Source organism: Protopterus annectens, chromosome 4.part0, assembly GCF_019279795.1.
Source record: "Protopterus annectens isolate FY-2018-M chromosome 4.part0, PAN1.0, whole genome shotgun sequence".
Taxonomy (NCBI): domain Eukaryota; kingdom Metazoa; phylum Chordata; order Ceratodontiformes; family Protopteridae; genus Protopterus; species Protopterus annectens.
In genome coordinates, this window is record NC_056733.1 from 1,056,832,989 (window position 1) to 1,056,854,213 (window position 21,225).

At 43.2% G+C, this 21,225-nt stretch overlaps 1 protein-coding gene across 1 annotated transcript in view; it reads right to left on the reverse strand.

The window, feature by feature from the left end:
- The window catches only part of HMMR (hyaluronan mediated motility receptor), a gene marked incomplete in the record, with an annotated part of 1,493,987 nt that overhangs the window by 176,415 nt on the left and 1,296,347 nt on the right, over positions 1-21,225 (reverse strand).

Below are 21,225 nucleotides of genomic sequence, written 5' to 3' on the forward strand. Positions count from 1 at the left end.
GCACCCAGTTTGTAGTCATCTACGAACTTTGTCAGCCATAGTCCACTCGTGTTAGCCTGTACCTCGGAGAAATATATACCGAACAAGAGAGGTCCCAGGACTGAGCCTTGTGGGACACCACTTGTAACTGGTTTAGAGTCTGACATGGCACCTGCTATTCTGACCATGTGGGTTCTATCCCTGAGCCAGTTTGCAACCCATCTTGTGACATAGGCGTCGATATTTAAGCTGGTGAGCTTATTTATGATGCCTGAGTGGGTATTGTATCAAAGGCCTTTGCGAGGTCCAGATAGGCTGTGTGGACTATCTTCCCTTCATCTATGGCTTTGGCAACTGTTTCAAAGAAGTCGACCAGGTTCAAGAGGCAAGATCTGCCCTTAACGAAGCCGAATTGGGTAGGATCCTGTGTCTGGAGGTTCCCAATGTCTTTGTTTATGACTTCCATGATGATACGTTCCATAGCTTTGCAGACCAGGCTAGTCAGGCTTATAGGGCGATAGTTTCCGGGGTCTGTTGTGGCACCACCTTTGTGGAGTGGGACCACTCTTGCTGTACGCCATTCCTTGGGAACATAACGTGTAGTAAGGCTGAGATTAAACACTGACTTTATATGGGGGTTTAGTTCTTCTTGGAGCGCATGTAAGATGCAGCCCGGGACACCGTCTGGTCCCACTGATGCTGTGTTTTTAGCTTTGGAGAGTGCATCTGTGATCTCAGAAAGGCTACACTCTGTTGGGACAGACATTTGCTCTTTTGGGGGGGGGGAGAAGTTTGCACTGAACCTTACTGCCAGGATGTTGGCAATGTCTGTGGGTTCAGTGAATTTTTTGTCATCTTGCACTAACTCAGAGCATATCTGGGAGTTACCTCCCAGGTTTCGGACATAACTAAAGAAGGCTTTGTGATTATCTTTAGTGTCTTGTGCAATTTTTTTTTCAAAGCTGGCCTTAGAAGATTTTATGAGGGATTGTAGTTTCTTGCTAGCACTGATCAGTGACTCCTTCCATTTTTGGGATTTTGCTCTGTCATGTAGTAGCTTTCTCCTTCTGTTGTATAGCTTATTTATAGCCGGGGTCCACCCGACAGGTCTCCTGCCTTTGGAGGAGTGAGTCTTGGTTTTATTTAGGATAGCATGCTCCATGCATTCCTGTAGGTGTCCATAGAATGCCTTTGTAAAGGATTCTGCATTTTGGGCCATTTTGCCCACTGGCCCGGGGGCTTTGAAGGATTCCACCTCAGTTTTGAGAAGTGTGAAGTTTGCTTTTGAGAAGTTCTTCACCGTGGTTTCCTTGGTTAGGGGTGGGGACGGAATATGGATGTCCAGTGAGATTTGTTTATGGTCTGATCTTAACAATGAGGGGTATACTTCTGGTGTGGAACATAGAGACCCCATGTTGGTGATGACCAGATCCAGTATGTTTTCCCCTCTTGTGGAATGGTGACCAGTTGTTCCATAGCATTTGAGTTTATAAATTCTAGGAACCGTTGGGCGAGGGTGTTTGGGCTTGAGTAGTTTTCCCAATCGATGTTTGGGTAGTTGAAGTCACCCAATATAATAGTGTTTGGAGAGATCTTCATATTCTCCAGTGTTCTCAGGAAAGCCAAATGAGGTTCCTGTGTTTGGGAGGGTGGTCTGTAGCAGGCTACAAACTGAAAGGCAGTTTTGCCCACTGTTAGTTATACATGGATGGTCTCTGAAGCTTCGTGCAGTGCCACTAGCCTGGAGGTGTAGGTATCCTTGATAAATATGGATACTCCCCCTCCTTTTGTGGTTCGGTCCGAGTTTTGGGGCCGGAAAGCATGGTATGAAGTATAGCCCGGTAGTGCTGGGGTGCTCGCAGGAGCCTTGAACCAGGTTTCTGTTACTGCACAGATATCAATATTCTCCATACTGAGGAGAGTCTTGAGTGCGTGCATCTTGAGGTTTAGACTTCTGGCGTTGAGCAGCATTACCCTTAGTTTTTTTTTTCTTTGTGTTGTCTATGGGGGTGAGTTTGTCTTTTGAGCCTTGCCTAAAAAAGGCACTATGGGGGAGGAAAGAGCCTTAGCCAGTATTCGAAAAACAGGGGTGACAGGTGCAAGCCGTCCCTAGCGAAGCAACATGGCTTGTCGAGCGTGTCATCCCAGGCTGACAGACACTGGATCCCCTTTGAATGACACCAATACTTTAGCCAATTGTTAAAATCGATCATTTTGTCTTTATACTGTGGCATCATTCTTGGTGAAGGTAAGATGCTACTCAAGGTCAGGGTCATACCGGCCTGGGCTACACGATCACAGAGATCCTGTACGTCTCTAACCCCTTTTGTTCATAAGGTAAACACCTTCACCATTATGCCAACCTCCCACTCCTCTTTGATGTCCAAGGTGGCCAAAAATGCCTGAGGCATTAGCAGTCGAAATAGAGTCTGAATTGTGAGCAAGCGAAAGGTGGGTACTTGAAGAAAACGGCTGAGATGTGAGATACAGGATGGGTCTCCATAGGCCATCCTTTCTTGGGACCAGGAAAATTCTAGATTAAAAGCCCCTTCCCTTTTCTGACACAGGCACTAGTTGGATAGTCCCTTGAGAGAGGAGTCTGTCCAAGACTGGTTGGAATAGGGGCAGCTGGTCCTTTTGGTGGCTGTGGGATGCCTCAAGAGTGGAGGAATGGCCAGAGTCATGAAGTAACCTTTTCTATGATTGACAAGACCCACTTGTCTGAGGTAATGCTTTTCCAGAAAGAGAGACAGTGAGAGTCTCTGAGAAAGGGATATAGGATCTGGAGGGGTTGGAGGAGGAGGCAGATAGTCACAAACTACCCGCCTTGCCCTGAAACAGACGTTTCTGGGTTGGTGTCTGGGTATGCCTGGAAGGTGGCTGCTGCTTTCTGGAACTCTTTTTTCCCCTAGCAGGAGGAGGCGGAACAGAATATTTTCTAATGAATTGGGTCTTAGTAGGATAATTTCTGCTGAATTTATGAATTGGTGACAAATGTTTCAAGTCCTGTGGTTCTTTCCCCTTCTGTTGAAGGGTTTTCAAAAGTTCTGCCACTTGGGCCACAATCAAGGTAGTATTGTCGAGGGGAGCATCTAGAAGTTTTGCCCTGATACTATCAGGTAGGCGTTAGAGCTTCACCCAACAGTACCTTCTGAGCACTGAGGCAGAAGCTGCACATCTGGCTGAGGCATCTGCAGCATCATAACTGCATTTGATTGAGTATCTTGTCACTTGAGGACAATATCAGGTTAGAGATTTGTGGCCAAATCAAGAAGATCAGCCAAGAGCTTAGAAGCCAGAGTCAAAACGGCTAGGGAGTTCTTAGACACGTCTGGTAGTTGATGGCCCTAAATGCCACAGTGGCAGAGGTGTACACCTTGCCAATTCTCTCCATAGTTTTGCTATCCTTAGCAGTTGGAAGGACGGAGGTAGAGTAGCAGTCTGGCGGGCTTTGTCTGCAGAGACAGAAATGGTACCAGAATCTGCAACAGGGCATTTTATTAGAAATGTCGCCTCTTCTGGGATCTTATAAAGTCCGTCAGGCCTTCTAGGAGCAGGGGGGGGTTGGGATTCTGGATTTTTAGAAGCTGCAGAAAAGGTGTCTAAAGCAGCTGGTAGGACTGGTGGGATGGCAGAAGGTGAAGGGGTATCCATTTGTAGGAGTTCATAATACCTCATTTGGACTTCAGACATTTCTGTGCAGTCTCATTTGAAAAACCTCTCATCCAAGAGATGTTTTCTCCAAAGGTAAGGTCCTTCCAAGGGGAACCACCCTCATCAGAGTCGTCCTCTGGGGAGGCATATCCTAGAGAGAAAGGCATTTGTGAAACATAAGACAGAGAATCCTCTGAAGAGGAATCTGAAGAGTCTTCGGCCTCCATTGTAAAATGTTCTACAGTCTGGGGCCTACGGCTGACAACAGGAGGGCAGACGGAGAAGCAGCAGCCATGGAAGGCCTAAGGGCCATAAAGGCATTGAACAAACACAGAGAAAGCTTGCCAATCAGGCAATCTTTCAGGAGGTGAAATCACATGCTTGGTTTTCTGTTTCTTTTTTAAAGAAAAAGGCCTGGAAGGCATAGGCCCCAAGGAGGGGCTAGGTTCAGAAGCCTCGCTAACAGTGGAAGGACTGGTCTGGATGTCTGCAGAATGCAGAGGTTACCCCTTGTCGTCTGCATCATACATTTCAGTCACCTCAAAGGACGTGCTTTCAAAGCTTGGTTCTGTGGCCTCTGGAATAGCACCTGTTATAGCAGTCAGCTGGTTCTGTATGCTCCTCCAGGTGTACCTCGTCCACAAGGGGAATGTCAGGTGGAAAAGGTGCAGCAGTAGGTTTAGGCCTGGTAACTATGGCTTTTTGGTGGCTCGATAGTATGGCCAGATGGCCCTTCCATTGCAAGAGTGAGACGTCTGAGGCATTGGTTCTCTAGATTGATATTAAGGGCGTGCAGATGACTGCAGAGAGTCTTTGGGACAAAGGCCTGACATCTCGCAGGACTTATGGTCATGGTTGGGCCCTAGGCATACCAGACACGTCGTGGGCATCCTTATGTGGGATCTGACACCCACACCTACACTTTCCTTTTCAGTATGACAAACCTGGGCAGGCATGCAGTGACCAAAAAAAAAGGTACGTCTCTTTAAATTGCAGGATCCAATAGCAGGATGAGCTGATGTTCGACTAGCAGCAGAGAAGTTCTGAGGAAGGTACGTGCAGACGTCAGTTTTATGGCCCAAACACCCTACGGCCAATGTCGGACATCCCATGTACCTTGCAGTGACTAAAGCTTTCGTATACTTGCTGGATGTTCAGATAGTTAGGAGGAGGGTAACCCAAAGGTTATGAATACTGCAATATAAGAATAGGACATCTGGAATTACACAATTGGTGAATATTCTTGATATAGTGGATAGTTCAAAGGGTAAGGCAGAGAACTGATAATGTGATCGAGGCAAAGTTTTAAGAAATTCCTGGATAAATAGGGATAAGAAGCATCTTAAGTTTAGTGTTTCCAGCAAACTTGAAAGAGGAAGATGTAAATAGGTTGCAAAATGACATCGTTCTGAATTTGGATACCATCACAAACAGGTTTAGGAAAGACAGACCCAGAACTGGTCTCCAAACATTTTCTTTCTTTGGCAATAGGAACATCCAAAACTGAACACAAAGCGCAGCTCCGGTACAATAAAAGGCTGTCTTCTATGTTCCAGGACCTGGGTGGTCCAAATACATCCAAAGTAGTCCGAAAGAAATAATGATTTAATGAAATAGTAAAATAATCCACACTCAGGAAATAAAAAAACAAAAGTAGCACACACAGTTCATTGACATTCACTGATTAAGCGCTTTCATCTCCCTCCAGAGACGTCTTCAGAATCAATTAACATCACACAAATTCATCTTTTTATACTGTTCCTATACAAAATCATTGGCTGGCAATAAGAGACTTCAATTAACTAACTCATTTAAAAGAGCTAGCATGTAACATAAAACAGTAAAAACAGTGAATCTGAAACAGTATGATTAAAACAGAGCTGTCTGAGCCATCTTTTCAAATAAATATATGTACACACATGTCCGAATATATAAATATTAAAACTTGTAAAAACTTTTGCTAAAAAGCATTTGTTCATTTAAAATATTCAAATATATATTGCCCATAAATTACATAAATATAGTTTAAAATATAATATATAGTATAAATTAAATATAAATAGTTATCACCATAAATATATAAATATATGTAATACTTAAATATAAGTATAAATATAAATTCATAATAAAATGTCCTTATTTTATGATGGTCCCATAAGTATCATCTATTAAATAAAATATTGTATTTATTCCTACCCTTTCGTCATTCTTTTTGTGTTAAAAAGTTTTTCAAATATTAATTCTCATCTTATTTTTGCTTTATTGTTATGTCTCTTTGGGTCTGCTGCAAGCAATTTCAGTGCTGGGGTAGTGGAGATGTGGTCATTGAGACCCTTGCCACAGCAAGCATCGAGCCTCAATTACCAAATCATTTCTCTAAATTCCAATTGCATCTCCCAGTCACCGCCCCTTTCTGGGTAATCAACTTCTTCCAGCACCCAAAATTTATAATCAGCTTCTTTGCATGTCAAAGCATGCCTATACAGGGCATTATTCTCATTATGCTTAATATCCCTGATGTGTTCATAAATTCTGGTCCTAAGGTGACGTTCAGCTTTCCCTATGTAATAACTCCAACAGGCCTTACAGAATGCTAAGCTTGAACAACCTGATGGTTTAGGCTCATGGAAGGTGCCAGGAAACATTTGAAGCTGGCTGTTATATCCTTGGCGGATATAACCCATATAGCTAAGGCTACTACAGCAGTGATCAATATGAACATTCGGGTGTAGATTAAGAGGTAGAAAAAAAAAAAACGTAGGCGCCTCCTAGGTTTTTCATGGAAATGGGATTACAGAGGTAGCCCAGTTGCCACCTAGGCTGCAATGAGGTTAGTATTAGTAGCAATCTATCTTCTGCTTAGTTTATGACAAGGAAGGTTGCACAGGGAAGTCAGCCAGTCACCAAGGCTGACAAGTGGTTTGTAGTAAGGTCTAGCTGCTTTGAATGTGTAATGTAGTACGGCTGCATTCTATATGTAGGCAGAATTCAAAAGTGGTGAGACTGTGTTATAGTGAAAGCTGCCTTATACATGCAAAGGTTATTAACAGCAAAGGGTGATATGCTGTTGCAGTGAGGTAGTGTAGCGAGGATGTGGTGTTGAAATAACTGTCACCGTAGGGAGCAGGAGACAGCAGGACCATGGTAAAATGTATTAGTGAAAGAGGAGAATTTAAAGATAAACACAGGGTGGGGGTGGGGTATCCAGAATCAGTCAGTTAGCAGTTTTAGTTTGGAGGATTGTTTAATGTTATGAAGTGATAAGTGTTACAAGAAGAGGTCTCGGTTATATTCCTTTTGATAGTCTGTAATGGTTGTATCCTGGGTTATGGGTTATTTTCATTGATAAATAGGATAAAGTTCACATCTATTCGGACATTAAAAGGTAATTAGTTTTGGTGGGGTATGTAACTTGAGTAAGTTAGAAATTGACTGGCTTATAAGAGGTAGTTTAGAGGAAGAGGAGCCTAAAGTATAATCAATTGATATGGGTTGGGAGCATAGTGGTGCGAGGCTATTCCCTCATTCAATTCAACAAAAAAAAAAGTCTGATCAGTGAATATCAGTAACTGAAGGACAATATTTTTAACAGCACTTCAGTCATCTGTAGAATTTAATAATCAGCTGTATCTGGTTAAATATCTGGTAAGGCATCTCCTAGACATATGGCTGCAGTATTGTGGGGGGTGGGGGTGCTTCACTTCTCCATTTGATCCACTAAAATTAGAGTCTATTTTCTCCCTTGGCATATAATGTAGTCCGGGCAGAATTTTAGGGGGAACCCCTTCAGAACAACCTGTTAGCACACCTCTCCAGTAAGTTTATATCTAGGCAAGAGTTTCTATTTAACTGCAACTCTTTATGAAGTCTAAGCTTTCATTTTCCAAGGTAGTTTTTGTTTAAGATCCAACACCACTTAAAGCAAACAGCAAAAGCACTCAATGCTTCGGGGTATTCTGAAGGCTGTCTGAGTACAGCTGTGCTTTCAGTGTAGTAAAAGCCTCACTATGTTTAGGTAGGGGATCTCTTACTGCCAGTTAAATAAAAGCCAAAGTAAACAGGTTGGAGTAGTTTCACAATCTTCTCATAGCACCTTTTATTTACCTTTTATGTTCAACTTTAAAAGACTTGCAGAATATTGTTCAAGCCTGTTGCATGCTATTATATTCAACCTGAAACATTATGTCCTGGTTCTATTGTTTACACTCAGTCTGTAGCACTACGTCCCATTCCTATTGTTGTTATACTCAATCTGTAGCACTACGTCACATTCCTATTATTATACTCAGTCCGTAGCACTATGTCCTGTTCCTATTGTCGTTATACTCAGTCTGTAGCACTATGTCACATTCTTGAGGATGGTACGAGTGAAAATTCAGTACAAAAACCACAACAACTCACTCGAGACCCAAATGAGGGTATGAGTTAACAGCAAAACAGAGTTCCAAATGAAGTAGTTCCAAATAAAGTAGTTCCAAATGAAGTAGTAAATGTAGAAAGGCAGTATAAATGGATAAAAAAACGGAATCAATGATGTAGAACCAAAGTTGTTTAATAATAACGCTTCACAAAGGACATACGTTTTCGAGCTTCTTCCTCAGAAATATGTCACATTCCTATTATACTCAGTCCGTAGCACTACGTCCCATTCCTATTGTTGTTATACTCAGTCTGTAGCACTATGTCATGTTCCTACTGTTATTGCACTGTCTGCAGCACTATGTCCTGTTCCTATTGTTGTTATACTCAGTCTGTAGCACTGTCATGTTCCTACTGTTATTGCAGTCTGCAGCACTACGTCCCATTGCTATTGTTACACTCAGTCTGTAGCACTATGTCCCGTTCCTATTATACTCGGTCCGTAGCACTATGTCATGTTCCTACTGTTATTGCAGTCTGCAGCACTATGTCCCATTCCTATTGTTACACTCAGTCTGTAGCACTATGTCCCGTTCCTATTATACTCAGTCCGTAGCACTATGTCCTGTTCCTATTATACTCAGTCTGTAGCACTATGTCCCGTTCCTATTATACTCAGTCCGTAGCACTATGTCATGTTCCTACTGATATTGCACTGTCTGCAGCACTACATCCTGTTCCTATGGTTATTATACTACGTCTGTAGCACTATGTCCTGTTCCTATTGTTGTTATACTCAGTCTGTAGCACTGTCATGTTCCTACTGTTATTGCAGTCTGCAGTACTACGTCCCATTCCTATTGTTACACTCAGTCTGTAGCACTACGTCCCATTCCTATTGTTGTTATACTCAATCTGTAGCACTACGTCACATTCCTATTATTATACTCAGTCCGTAGCACTATGTCCTGTTCCTATTGTCGTTATACTCCGTCTGTAGCACTATGTCACATTCCTATTATACTGAGTCCGTAGCACTACGTCCCATTCCTATTGTTGTTGTACTCAGTCTGTAGCACTACGTCATGTTCCTACTGTTATTGCACTGTCTGCAGCACTATGTCCTGTTCCTATTGTTGTTATAGTCTGTAGCACTGTCATGTTCCTACTGTTATTGCAGTCTGCAGCACTACGTCCCATTCCTATTGTTACACTCAGTCTGTAGCACTATGTCCCGTTCCTATTATACTCAGTCCATAGCACTATGTCATGTTCCTACAGCTATTACACTGTCTGCAGCACTACATCCTGTTCCTATGGTTATTATACTACGTCTGTAGCACTATGTCATGTTCCTACTGTTATTGCACTGTCTGCAGCACTATGTCCTGTTCCTATTGTTGTTATAGTCTGTAGCACTGTCATGTTCCTACTGTTATTGCAGTCTGCAGCACTACGTCCCATTCCTATTGTTACACTCAGTCTGTAGCACTATGTCCCGTTCCTATTATACTCAGTCCATAGCACTATGTCATGTTCCTACAGCTATTACACTGTCTGCAGCACTACATCCTGTTCCTATGGTTATTATACTACGTCTGTAGCACTATGTCATGTTCCTACTGTTATTGCACTGTCTGCAGCACTACGTCCCATTCCTATTGTTACACTCCGTCTGTAGCACTATGTCCCGTTCCTATTATACTCAGTCCGTAGCACTATGTCATGTTCCTACTGCTATTGCACTGTCTGCAGCACTACGTCCCGTTCCTATGGTTACACTCGGACTGTAGCACTACGCCCCGTTCCTATTGTTATTAGTCTTTTAGTAGTATGCCCCTTTTCTCCTATGGGTTAAAGTTTTATGCGTTAATGTCTTTCAAAGCTAACTTTAATTTTATAACCTTAGCAAGTCTACAGAAAGAAAAAGAACACCTTACTGGACGTACGAAAGAACAAAATTTGATTTAAGGGTAGTCGTATTACAGTGGGCTTATTCCCTACATGTAAACATTATAGAAAATACAAGGCACCAATCCAGGATGGCTCAAAATTGAAGTGGGGCAAAAGGAAAACTGTGCTAGTTTAAAGGGGCTTAATGTTTCTTACGATCTTTTATAGTACTTGGGGAAATGGCACATTGATGTACACCAAGTTTCTAGAAGTACAGCTACACTTGGCTCAGTTAACTTGTACAGTCCTTTTAAACCAACTTTACCATGTAACATTCACTTGGAGGTGACAAATGGCGTTTAAGCTTAGTGGCAAAATCACTTGTAGCATTTTCTCCTTTTGCTGTTTTGTCTGTATATAATATAATTCTTAGCAAGATGTGTACAGACTGGCGAAGGAATGGAGAAATAGGGCAATGTGCTCAATGCAAGTGGGATAACTTTGTAATAGTTAAATCTACACAAAAGCTAAATTATTACAGTACAATTTCATAACCTCATACAATCCAGCTGAATAGCAACACTTCTGCAACTTTATTGCAAACAGCTGATCGTACAGCTAAAGCACTTCTGCAACAGACAGCTGCTTTTGCTACTGCACGAATTATACTTGCTAATCAGCAATCAAAAGTAACATGATTGAAATTGAAATTCTTCCTTTAAGTTACTTTGTGCCTAACCTACTATAATTAATTTCTGAGCATTGCCAATCTCTGATCAGCTGCAAATCTATAGACAAATTCAATTGACCGCCTTATCCCTCAACATAGTTAATTGTCATAAACTATTAATTTGCTTTTTGGCATCTAATTTATTTAAAGCAATGTAAAAAGTCAATCTATTAAAAACATTTATTTATACATTTGTTTTACATTTAATTCATTAGCTGCTATTAGTTACAATGCACATGCAGTTCTGGCTCATCAGGAGGAAGAGCCCTCCTGAAGGTAAGAGAACCTTAGTGTGCTGTGATAGGGGCAGCAGTAGTATAAACTCTCTCAGAGTGGGTGGGGTTAGTAAAAGGGATCAATTATAGTCTAATTGACTGCCCACCCAACATCAAGATGCTACAATAAATGTAAAAATGCAAAACAATACCCCTTCCCCAGTACAAAATAGAAAAAAAAATCAGTGATTTGCATGATTCAGCCTTAAAGGTCAGGCTGCCTTCATCTGTAGAATTTAAGAATCTGTTGTCTACCCAGTTAAATATTTAGAAATACATCTTGTAGTTGCACGGCTGCAATATTGGGGGTGGACGACAAACTTAACTTCATTGGCCCCACTTTAAAAATTAGTTTATTGTACAAATTCTCCCTTAATATATAATGCAGCCTGGGCAATAATTCTGAGTTCTTATCTTCAGAAAGTATAGTTGTGTATACTTACCATAAATGTAGATGTTCAAAGTGTATTCACTGTTGCAGTCATTACACTTGGGTAATCTGCTGGCAGTTTGCCCTCAGTCGGCCTGAATAACAAAGTCTTGGGTCCTGCATCGGTTGCTGTCTCCTCTTCCATAACATCAGGGGTATAAAACATGCAGCAGACGAAATTTTATTCAGTTTTTCTTGCCCCAGATGTGAGGTGCCTCCCCAAATGGGGAGCAAATATATGCAAATATATATATATATATATATATATATATATATATATATATATATATATATATATATATATAAACAGCAAAATATGTAAATGCACGTTTAGCAACAAACTTTACCTTCATCTAAAACCAAATACACCACAAAGGCTTTAGAATATAGTGAAGGAACGAGAACTTATAGAAAAGGGGGATGGCGGGTGGGTAACCCAGACTGCAACAGTGAATACACTTGAACATCTACATTTATGGTAAGTACACAACTGTACTATATTCTTCGTGTTTCACTGTTGAAGTCATTACATTTGGGTAGAATCCCAAAGCTATGGATGGGAGGATGGAACTAAATAGCATTAGGAGTGGCTATAAGGCCCTGCAGGACTGCAGTGGGAAGCCTGCCCTGGATTAGGAGAAGAGAGGCAAATGATAATGCTTTGTGAAGGTATTAACAGAGCTCCAAGTAGCAGCTTCTAGAATGTCTTTGGTTGGAACTCCTCCGAGAAAGGCTGCACAGATAGGAATGTGACCCGATTCCCTTGGGCACAGGTTTACCATGGTGCAAGTAACAGAAACGAATGCAGTGGCTTATCCACTTAGAAATAGTCTGCTTTGATATAGCCTTCCCCTCTGATCCTGCAGCAAATGCCACCAGTAGTTGCTCAGACTTTTTTTTTTAGAGATTTGGTCCTGTTTTAAGTAGAATCTTAGTTGTCTGTGTACGTCCAATGAATGCAGAATCCGCTCCCCCTTGTTCTGCGGATTTGGGTAAAATATTGGCAGATGAATTGTTTGGTTAAGAGCCACACTGGATACCACCTTCGGCATAAAGGAAGGACTGGTCGTAAGGGATACCCTGTCTGGGTAAAATGTAATAAAAGGCTCCACAGCCATGAGAGCCTGTAGTTCTGAAACCCTTCTTGCTGAAATAATTGCCAAGAGTAAGGTTGTTTTCCAAGATAAAAATTTTATATCTGCAGTAGCTGCTGGTTCAAAAGGAAGCAGGGTGAGTTTTTCCAGCACAAAACTGAGGTCCCATGCAGGAGTTGGTGATGATCTGAGAGGCCTTAAATTTTTGGCCCCTTTAAGATACTGTTTTAGCAGAGGATGAGAAAAGAGGGGAGGGTCCATGTTGTAATGAGCTGAGATGGCAGAGGCGTGGATTTTTATTGATTAAAAAGATAGGCCCTTGTCAAGCATCTCAGTCAAGTATTGTAAAATCTGAGGGATATTTGGTTTTGCTGTGTCCATCCTTGTGCTTGGTTCCAAGCACAGAATCTCTTCCATTTATCAGCATAAGATTTTCTAGTACTAGGCCTTCTGGCTTCCAAAATGACATCCATCACATATTTACTGAGAGGTGTTGTTTGAATTAAATGATCAGCCATGCTGTAAGGTTCAGAGTTTGGAGCTAAGTGTGCAGAATTTGATTGTTCTGCTGGGACAGTAGATGAGGTATTTGAGGCAAGTACCAAGGAGAGAGTTGAGACATATTCCTTAGAATTGGGTACCAGTGCTGGCGAGGCCAGTGCAGAGCAATCAGGATAATTTTTGGTTTTTCCTGTCTGACCTTTCGTAAGACCTTGGAGAGAAGAGGCAGAGGGGGAAAGGCATAGACTGATAGGTTTTTCCAACTGAAGGATAGGGCATCCACTTTCCATGCTTGTCTGTGATAAGTCCTTGTGCAGAATTTGGCCAGTTGATAATTTTGGGGAGAGGCAAATAGATCTATGTCTGGGCTCCCCCATTTATGTGTTACCATGCTGAAGATTTGTGGATCCAGTTTCCACTCGTGCAGGTCCATAAGATTTCTGCTTAGGTCGTCTGCCAGAGTATTTTGTTTTCCTGGCAGGAATTGAGCTTGAAGATGTACTTGGTAAGTCAAAGCTGTGTTCCACAATGCCATGGCTAGTCTGCAAAGGGGGTAGGAATGTGTACCCCCCCTACTTGCTTATGTACCACATAACAGTGGTGTTGTCCGTCTATCAGTAGTTGCCCTGGATGAAGTAAGTCCTTGAAGGCTGTCAGAGCATTCTTAACAGCTAACATCTCTTTCTGGTTGATATGCAGATGCATTTGTTTTGGGCTCCATATGCCCTGAATGCATCTCCCCACCAGGTGGGCCCCCCAAGCATAGTGTGATGCGTCTGTAGTTAGGGTTTGGGTGGCAGGGGGTAGAGTGAATGGCAGTCCCTTGTTTTGGTGACACGTCTCAGCCCACCAAAGAAACTCCTGCTGTAGGCAGGGAATGAGAGGAATCATTGTTTCCAGACTGACAAGGTTGACTCCATAAACTTTTTAGGTAACATTGAAGTTTCCTCATATGCAGTCTTGCATATGGAATTAGTAAAATGCAGGATACCATGAACCCCAGAGCCTGCAGAATTTGTCTTGCAGATAATTGGGTTTTTATTGCCATCTGTTTGAAGTATGTTGTCAGTTGCCTTTGTTTGTCTGGCGTAAGGTAAGCCATCTGGGCAGTTGTATTCAAGCTAGCACCCAGGAATGCAATTATTTGGGAGGGTACCAGTTGGGATTTCTTTTCGTTTATTGTGTACGCTAGGCATGTTAGAAGCCTTTTTACAAATGCCAGATGTTGAAGAAGAATGTCCTTGTTCTCTGCTTGAATGAGAGTCATCCAGGTAGGGATAAACTGGTATGCTTCTTTGTCTGCAAAATGCAATTACTGGTCCCAGGCACTTTGTAAAGACCCTGGGCGCAGTAGATAAGCCAAAGGGCAGTGCAGAGAATTGGTAATGCAAAAAACCTGCCTTGAAGTGACGGTATCTTCTGCACGATTCCCTTATTGGGATATGCAGGTATGCCTCAAGTCTAGAGTCACTAACCAAGCGTTCCTGCCCAACCATAGGCAGTAGCTGTTGTAAAGTCAGCATTTTGAATTTTGGAATGTCCAGGAACGTGTTCAAAATCGATAAGTCCAGTATTGGATGCCAGGCATCGTCTTTTCTGGGTACCAGGAAAAGTCTTGAATAAAAACCTTGTCCTTTTTCCTGTTCTGGTACTGGTTGAATAGCCCCCATTATCCATGAGGGCCGTAACTTGTTTCTGAGCCTCTGCCCATTGATTCTGTGGAAGATCCGGCCAACCGTTTAGAAAGTACAGTTTTGTACCTACCATAAATGTAGATGTCCGAGTGCTAATACAGCTGCAGTAATCACAGATGGGTTCTCTGCCGTCAGGCGGGTCCTCGGTCGGCCGAATTCCAAAGTCTTGGTACGGCGTCGGTTGTCGCTTTCTTTCCTGACGTCAGTGCGACAGGGGTATATAAGACACAGCCGACGCCATATTCTTCAGTCTTTCTTGCCCCAGATGTCAGGTGCCCCCAGAAGGAAGGCAATACATAAATTATATATATATATATATATATATATATATATATATATATATATTCAAGCAATGCAATGTAATCAAAAAACAGTAGTTGCAAGCAAAATACACCATAGAAGGATAACCCCATATTAGGTTGCAAGAGGAGGTGTTAGCCACTAGTCCTTTACCAAGAAGGGAAGGAGGGAGGGAAACCTGTACTGCAGCTGTATTAGCACTCGAACATCTACATTTATGGTAGGTACAAAACTGTACTATGTTCATCGTGCATACAGCTGCAGTAATCACAGATGGGTAGAATCCCAAAGCTACGCACAGGGTGGTAGGCACTAGGTGGAACTGGGATGAGCCAGAATGCCCTGCAACACAGCAGAGGCAAAGCCTGCTCTAATTTTGGAATATAAAGGCAGGTGGTAGTGTTTTGTGAAGGTATGCACAGAACTCCAAGTGACTACCTCCAAAATATCTTTGGTAGGCACTCCTCTGAGGAAGGCTGTAGAGGTAGCTGTGGCCCTGGTGGAGTGGGATCGGATGCCTGTAGGGACAGATTTTCCATGATAGGAGTAACAAAACCGTATGCAGTGGCCTATCCATTTTGAAATTGTCTGTTTGGTAAGTGGCTTCCCTTGAGCTCCTACAGCATAGGACACAAAAAGTTGTTCTGATTTCCTGAAAGGCTTTGTTCTGTCCAAATAGTAACGTAGCTGTCTATGGATGTCTAAGGAGTGTAGCAGCTTTTCCCCTTTGAGGATTGGGGTAAAAGGTAGGCAAGTGTATGGCTTGATTTAAAGCTACCCTGGATACCACTTTAGGCATAAATGATGGGATGGTTCGAAGGGAAACCCTGTCCTGATGGAAGATGAGAAAGGGCTGCACAGCCATGAGGGCTTGTAGTTCCGAAACCCTAAGAGCTGAGGTAATGGCCAGAAGGAAAGCTGTTTTCCAGGACAAATATTGCAAATCTGTTGAGGCAGCTGGTTCAAAGGGAGGCAATGTTAATTTTTCTAAAATGTAATTAAGATCCCAGGCTGGCACTGGTTGTTTCCTTGGTGGTCTTATATTCTTAGCCCCTCTGAGGAACTGTCTTAAGAGTGGGTGAGAGAATAAGGGTGGATCCGTGTTGAATTCTGCAGAAATGGCTGAGGCATGGATTTTTATGGAGGAAAATGAAAGTCCACTGTTCAGCAGCTCAGCTAGATACTGTAGTACCTGAGGCAAATTCAGTTTTCTAGGGTCCTGGCCTTTTTTCTCATTCCAAGAGCAAAACCGTTTCCATTTTGTGGAGTAAGCCTTTCTAGTAGATGGCCTTCTGGCCTCCAAAATGACATCCTGCACCTCTTTGGGGAGTAGGGTCTGTTGAGGTGTTAAGGAATTTTCCATGCAGCGAGATTGAGTGTTTTCAGCTGGCTGTGAAGAGTTTTGTAGCTGTGCTGAGTCAACAGAAGAGGCATTAGAGGTAGGGGCCAGGGAGGAGTATGTGTTAGGCTCCTCAGGAGTGGATACCAGTGTTGTCTTGGCCAGTCTGGAGCAATCAGTATCATCTTCGGTCTGTCTGCCCTTGCTTTCAAGAGCACCTTGGGCAGAAGAGGCAGGGGTGGGAAAGTGTAAACTGTCCATGCTATCCAACTGAATGAAAGGGCGTCCACTCTCCAGGCCTTTGGATGAAAGGTCCTTGAACAAAACTTTTCCAATTGATGATTCCTGTGGGAGGCGAAGAGATCTATGTCTGGCTTCCCCCACGCTTGGATTATCCTTGTAAACACTTGAGGATGCAACTTCCATTCGTGTGGATCTGTCATATTTCTGCTTAGGTTGTCTGCCAGTGTGTTTTCCAAACCTGGCAAGTACTGTGCTTGAAGTTCGATTTGCCATTCCAGAGCCAAGTTCCAAAGTGTCATGGCTAGTCTGCACAGGGGGCATGAATGTGTTCCTCCTTGTTTGTTTATGTACCACATTACTGTGGTGTCTGTTCTTATCAATAATTGCCCTGGATGCAGGAGGTCCTTGAAAGCTGTAATTGCATTTATCCCTGCTAGCATTTCTTTTTGATTGATGTGAAGGTGCTTTTCTTTTTGGGACCATTTGCCCTGAATGCACCTGTCTGTCATGTGCGCCCCCCAGGCGTAATCTGAGGCGTCTGTTGTGATGACTTGATTTGCTTGAGGCTTGCAGAATGGGAGACCTGTGTTTGTTTGACATGCTTGGGCCCACCATAGAAATTCCTTTTGCAAACATGGAATTATTGGTATTACTGTTTCCAAACTGTGGCTGTGTTGAGACCATAGGTTTTTTAGGTACCATTGAAGTTTCCTCATATGCAACTTTGCACATGGGATTAAAAGAATGCAAGATGCCATGAAACCCAGAGCCTGCAGGATTTTCCTTGCAGTAAGCCTGGTACAATTTGCTAGTATTTTTAAGTACTGAGTTAGTTGCCCCTGTTTTTCTGGCGTAAGATAGGCCATCTGGGTGTTTGTGTCCAAGTTGACACCCAGGAAAGTTATTTTCTGAGATGGTGTTAGTCTGGATTTCTCTTTGTTGATTGTGTATCCCAGAGAGTTCAGTAACCGTGTTGCATAAGCCAGATGATCCAGAAGTATGTGCTTGCTGACCGCTTGGATCAGGCAGTCGTCCAAATAAGGGTAAATTTGTATCCCTTGAAGTCTGCAGTAGGCAATTACTGATGCCAGGCATTTCGTGAATACTCTGGGCGCAGTAGATAAGCCAAAGGGCAATGCAGAGAATGGATAGTGGATTGAACCTGCAAGAAATCTGAGGTATCTTCTGCAGCTTTGTCTGATTGGGACATGCAGGTATGCCTCCTTGAGGTCCAATGTTACCAGCCAAAACTCCTTGCCCAGCATGGGAAGAAGCTGCTGTAATGTGAGCATCTTGAATTTTGGTACGAGTAAGAATGTGTTTAGGATGGATAAGTCCAAAATGGGTCTCCAGTCGGTTCTTTTCCTTGGTACCAGAAATAGCCTGGAATAAAAGCCTTGGCCTTGTTCGTGAGTAGGTACCTCTTGAATAGCTTTCATGTCTATGAGCTTTGAAATCTGTAGTGGTGCCTCTGCCCTTTGATTGTGTGGCAGGTTTGGCATGCCTCTCATTTTTGGTAGAGTGTGAAAATGAAAATTGTAGCCTCTGTCTATAACGTCCAGGATCCATTTGTCTGTTGTGACAATATGCCAATTTCTTGTAAATAATGCCAGCTTTCCTCCCAAGGGTGCTGCCAGCTGAGACTTGCTTGGCATGGAAAGGAGGAAGTCATTGGGTTTGTTTCCTATATTGTTGTGCACTGTCTTCGCCACCTCTTGGTGCTGGAGTTTGCCATTGCCTGCCTCTATATGATCCTTGCGATTGTCCTCTGCCCCTTGAGCGCCTGTATCTACCTCTTTGGGGCTTGTCCGTGGCTGGAAAGGACCAGTTTTTAGAAGGCCAATTTCTGCTAAAACGTCATGGTTGAACCTGTAGAAAAGCTTTGACAGATTGCATAGATTTGGCTTTTTCTTCCATTTTCCGTAGTATCTCCTCAGCATTAGTACCAAATAGCACATCCTTTTGTAAAGGAGCATCTAGTAGTTTAGCTTTCACATGATCAGGCAAGATTTGTTCCCTAAGCCATGCATGTCTACGAATAACTGATCCTGTAACAGCAGCTCTACTTGTGGCCTCTAGGACATCACAGCCACATTGTAAGGTGTGTTTACCCACTTGTTCTGCACTATGCATCATATCCTGCAACTCCTTCAAATCTGGTTGTTCAGGTTGAGACATTTTATTTCTTAATTGTGATAACAGAAACTGCTGATATTTAAGCATATGAAACTGACAATTTAAGGCCCTCATGGCTAGGGTGGCCGAGGTATACACCTTTTTCCCCCACCTTTCTAAGGATCTTGACTCTCTTTCGGAAGGTAGTGGATTCTTAGCAGTAGAGGCCTTCATTCCCTTGGGGCCTTGAGAAATGGTTTCAGGGTCAGCATTATGGCTTTTGTACAGAAATTGGTGAGAGTTAGGAACTCTGTAGTACCTATCCGGTTTGACTGGGGCAGGAGGCAGGGAATCCGGATTAAGGCAAGCCTCCGAATAAACATCATCCAGTATGTCCAAGATAGGAGGTATCGCCAGAGGTCTGTGTTGAGGTAACAAAAGAAATTCCCTAAGTCTTTTCTTGGAATCAGAAAAGTCTTGGCCTTCCCAATGGAAGTGTTCCCTCAAGGTGTGCAAGGTTTCCCCAAAAGAAAAATCCTCAGGAGGAGATACAAAAGGAATGGACTGCTCTGCATCAGAATCTTCAAAAGGGGAGAAAGAGTGTTCCTCTACATCAGAATGATCTGAAAAAATGGAGCCCTGATCAGAAGAGGGAGAATCTTCCTCCACTCTGGGTCTATTGTCTGGAGGGGATTGGGAACCCCTGATAAGAGTAATTAAATCCTCAGCCATTTTAAGCATCTGCTTTTTAGGCATAGGGCCTGGAGATGGGCCCTGTGCAACAGGCCTCTTGGGATGCCTGGCTGATTTGGACTTAGTAAAGGCCTTAATTGAAAAGGAAGATGAGGATCTAAAGACACCATGGGTGGAAGTGGACCTGTCCACATTAGGAGGCTCAACGCTCACAATGGCTTCGGTGGTTGTAGTCTGGGTATGGGCCGAGGTACCTGCGGTCTCGGTTACAGAAGACCCAGCCAAAGAAGTGTCGTCGGTAGTTAGGGACTGCATAGGCGTCTCGCTGAGAACCGGACCACGTGTAGCCAGTTTTGGCGTGGTGTCGGTGGGGACCGCGGACCTCGCGTGTCGGTCCTTGTGGTTTTTGGACAAAATGGTAGTCGGAGCCTCCGACGACATTTTATAATCAAAGGCTTTACTGAAAAAGTGTTGGGCGAACTCCGCCCGACACTTAATACTGCGCTTATTGAAAGTAGTGCAAAAGCGACAGCCCGAGACGTCGTGGTCTGGGCCTAAACAAGGTATGCAGAGGGAATGGAAATCCTTATGCGGTATTTGCTTCCCACAAGAAATACAATTGCTAACTTTTTCTGACATCGGTCTGAGGCAAGAAAAGTTTCCCCAATGGGGTACTTAGCTTTAATGAAGACTTTGGTTTCCAATTTTTCGTAAATTCAGGAGCTGGCCGACCGGCACTTGCGAACTGCTTCGGGCACCGCGCGGCAAAAAAGACTGAAGAATATGGTGTCGGCTGTGTCTTGTATACCCCTGTCGCACTGACGTCAGGAAAGAAAGCGACAACCGACGCCGGACCAAGACTTTGGAATTCAGCTGACCGAGGACCCGCCTGACGGCAGAGAACCCATCTGTGATTACTGCAGCTGTATGCACGATGAACATCTGGCAAAGTATGGAAATGAAATCTGTGCCCCTGGGATACTATGTTTAATACCCACTTGTCCTGGGTAATTAACTGCCAATTTTGAGCATGAAGTGCTAATTTCCCCCCCAAGGGGGCTGCCAAAAGATAAGTGCTTGGTGATCAAGGTAATTAAGTCCTCAGCTATTTTGATAATCTGTTTTTTAGGCATAGGGGCCTGACCACGTGGCTCATGCGTTGATTTTTTTAGATAGAGAAGTTGTTTTTGACCTTGTTTTTGTTGCTGGCATCGGTTTAATATAAAAATGTTGAGGCCTGAAAACACCCTCAGAAGCCAGTGCCTGCTCAACAGCTCTGGACCCATCCAAGGGAGAGACATCCACGGGTTCAAAACTCTGAGAATCTCGCGGCATACCAGACTCCCCATGGGTCATGGTAGAGGCCTGCGACTCAAAAGTAGCGGGTATCAGGGGCTGCGAAAGTGCCTCACTGAGTACCGGCGAACCGGCGACTGGCTTAGGAGAAGCTTAGTCTGTTTCGGACCTCGACGGTCTGTCTCTGTCTTTTTCTTTGCATTTTTGTGAACTCTTGTAGTCTGATTGCTAACCAATGGCATTTCAGGGTAATTAAATCTGGATCCAAAATATTTTGAAGCAAAAATATACAGACGCTTAATAGTGCGTTGGTTAAATCTAGCACAAAACCGACAGCAAGGCATGTTATGATCTGGGCCTAGGCAAGCAATACAGTGCAAATGAAAATCCGTGAGAGGTATTTGCTTCCAAGTAATGCAATTATTAACTTTTACTGACATTGGTAAGGAGCAAGAAAAAGTTTCCCCAACAGGGTACTTAGCTTTAATTGAAGACTTTGGTTCTGAAAGAGTTGGCTGACCAGCACTTGCGAAAGTACAGTTTTGTACCTACCATAAATGTAGATGTTCGAGTGCTAATACAGCTGCAGTCATAACAGATGGGTTTCTCCTGCCGTCAGGCGGGTCCTCG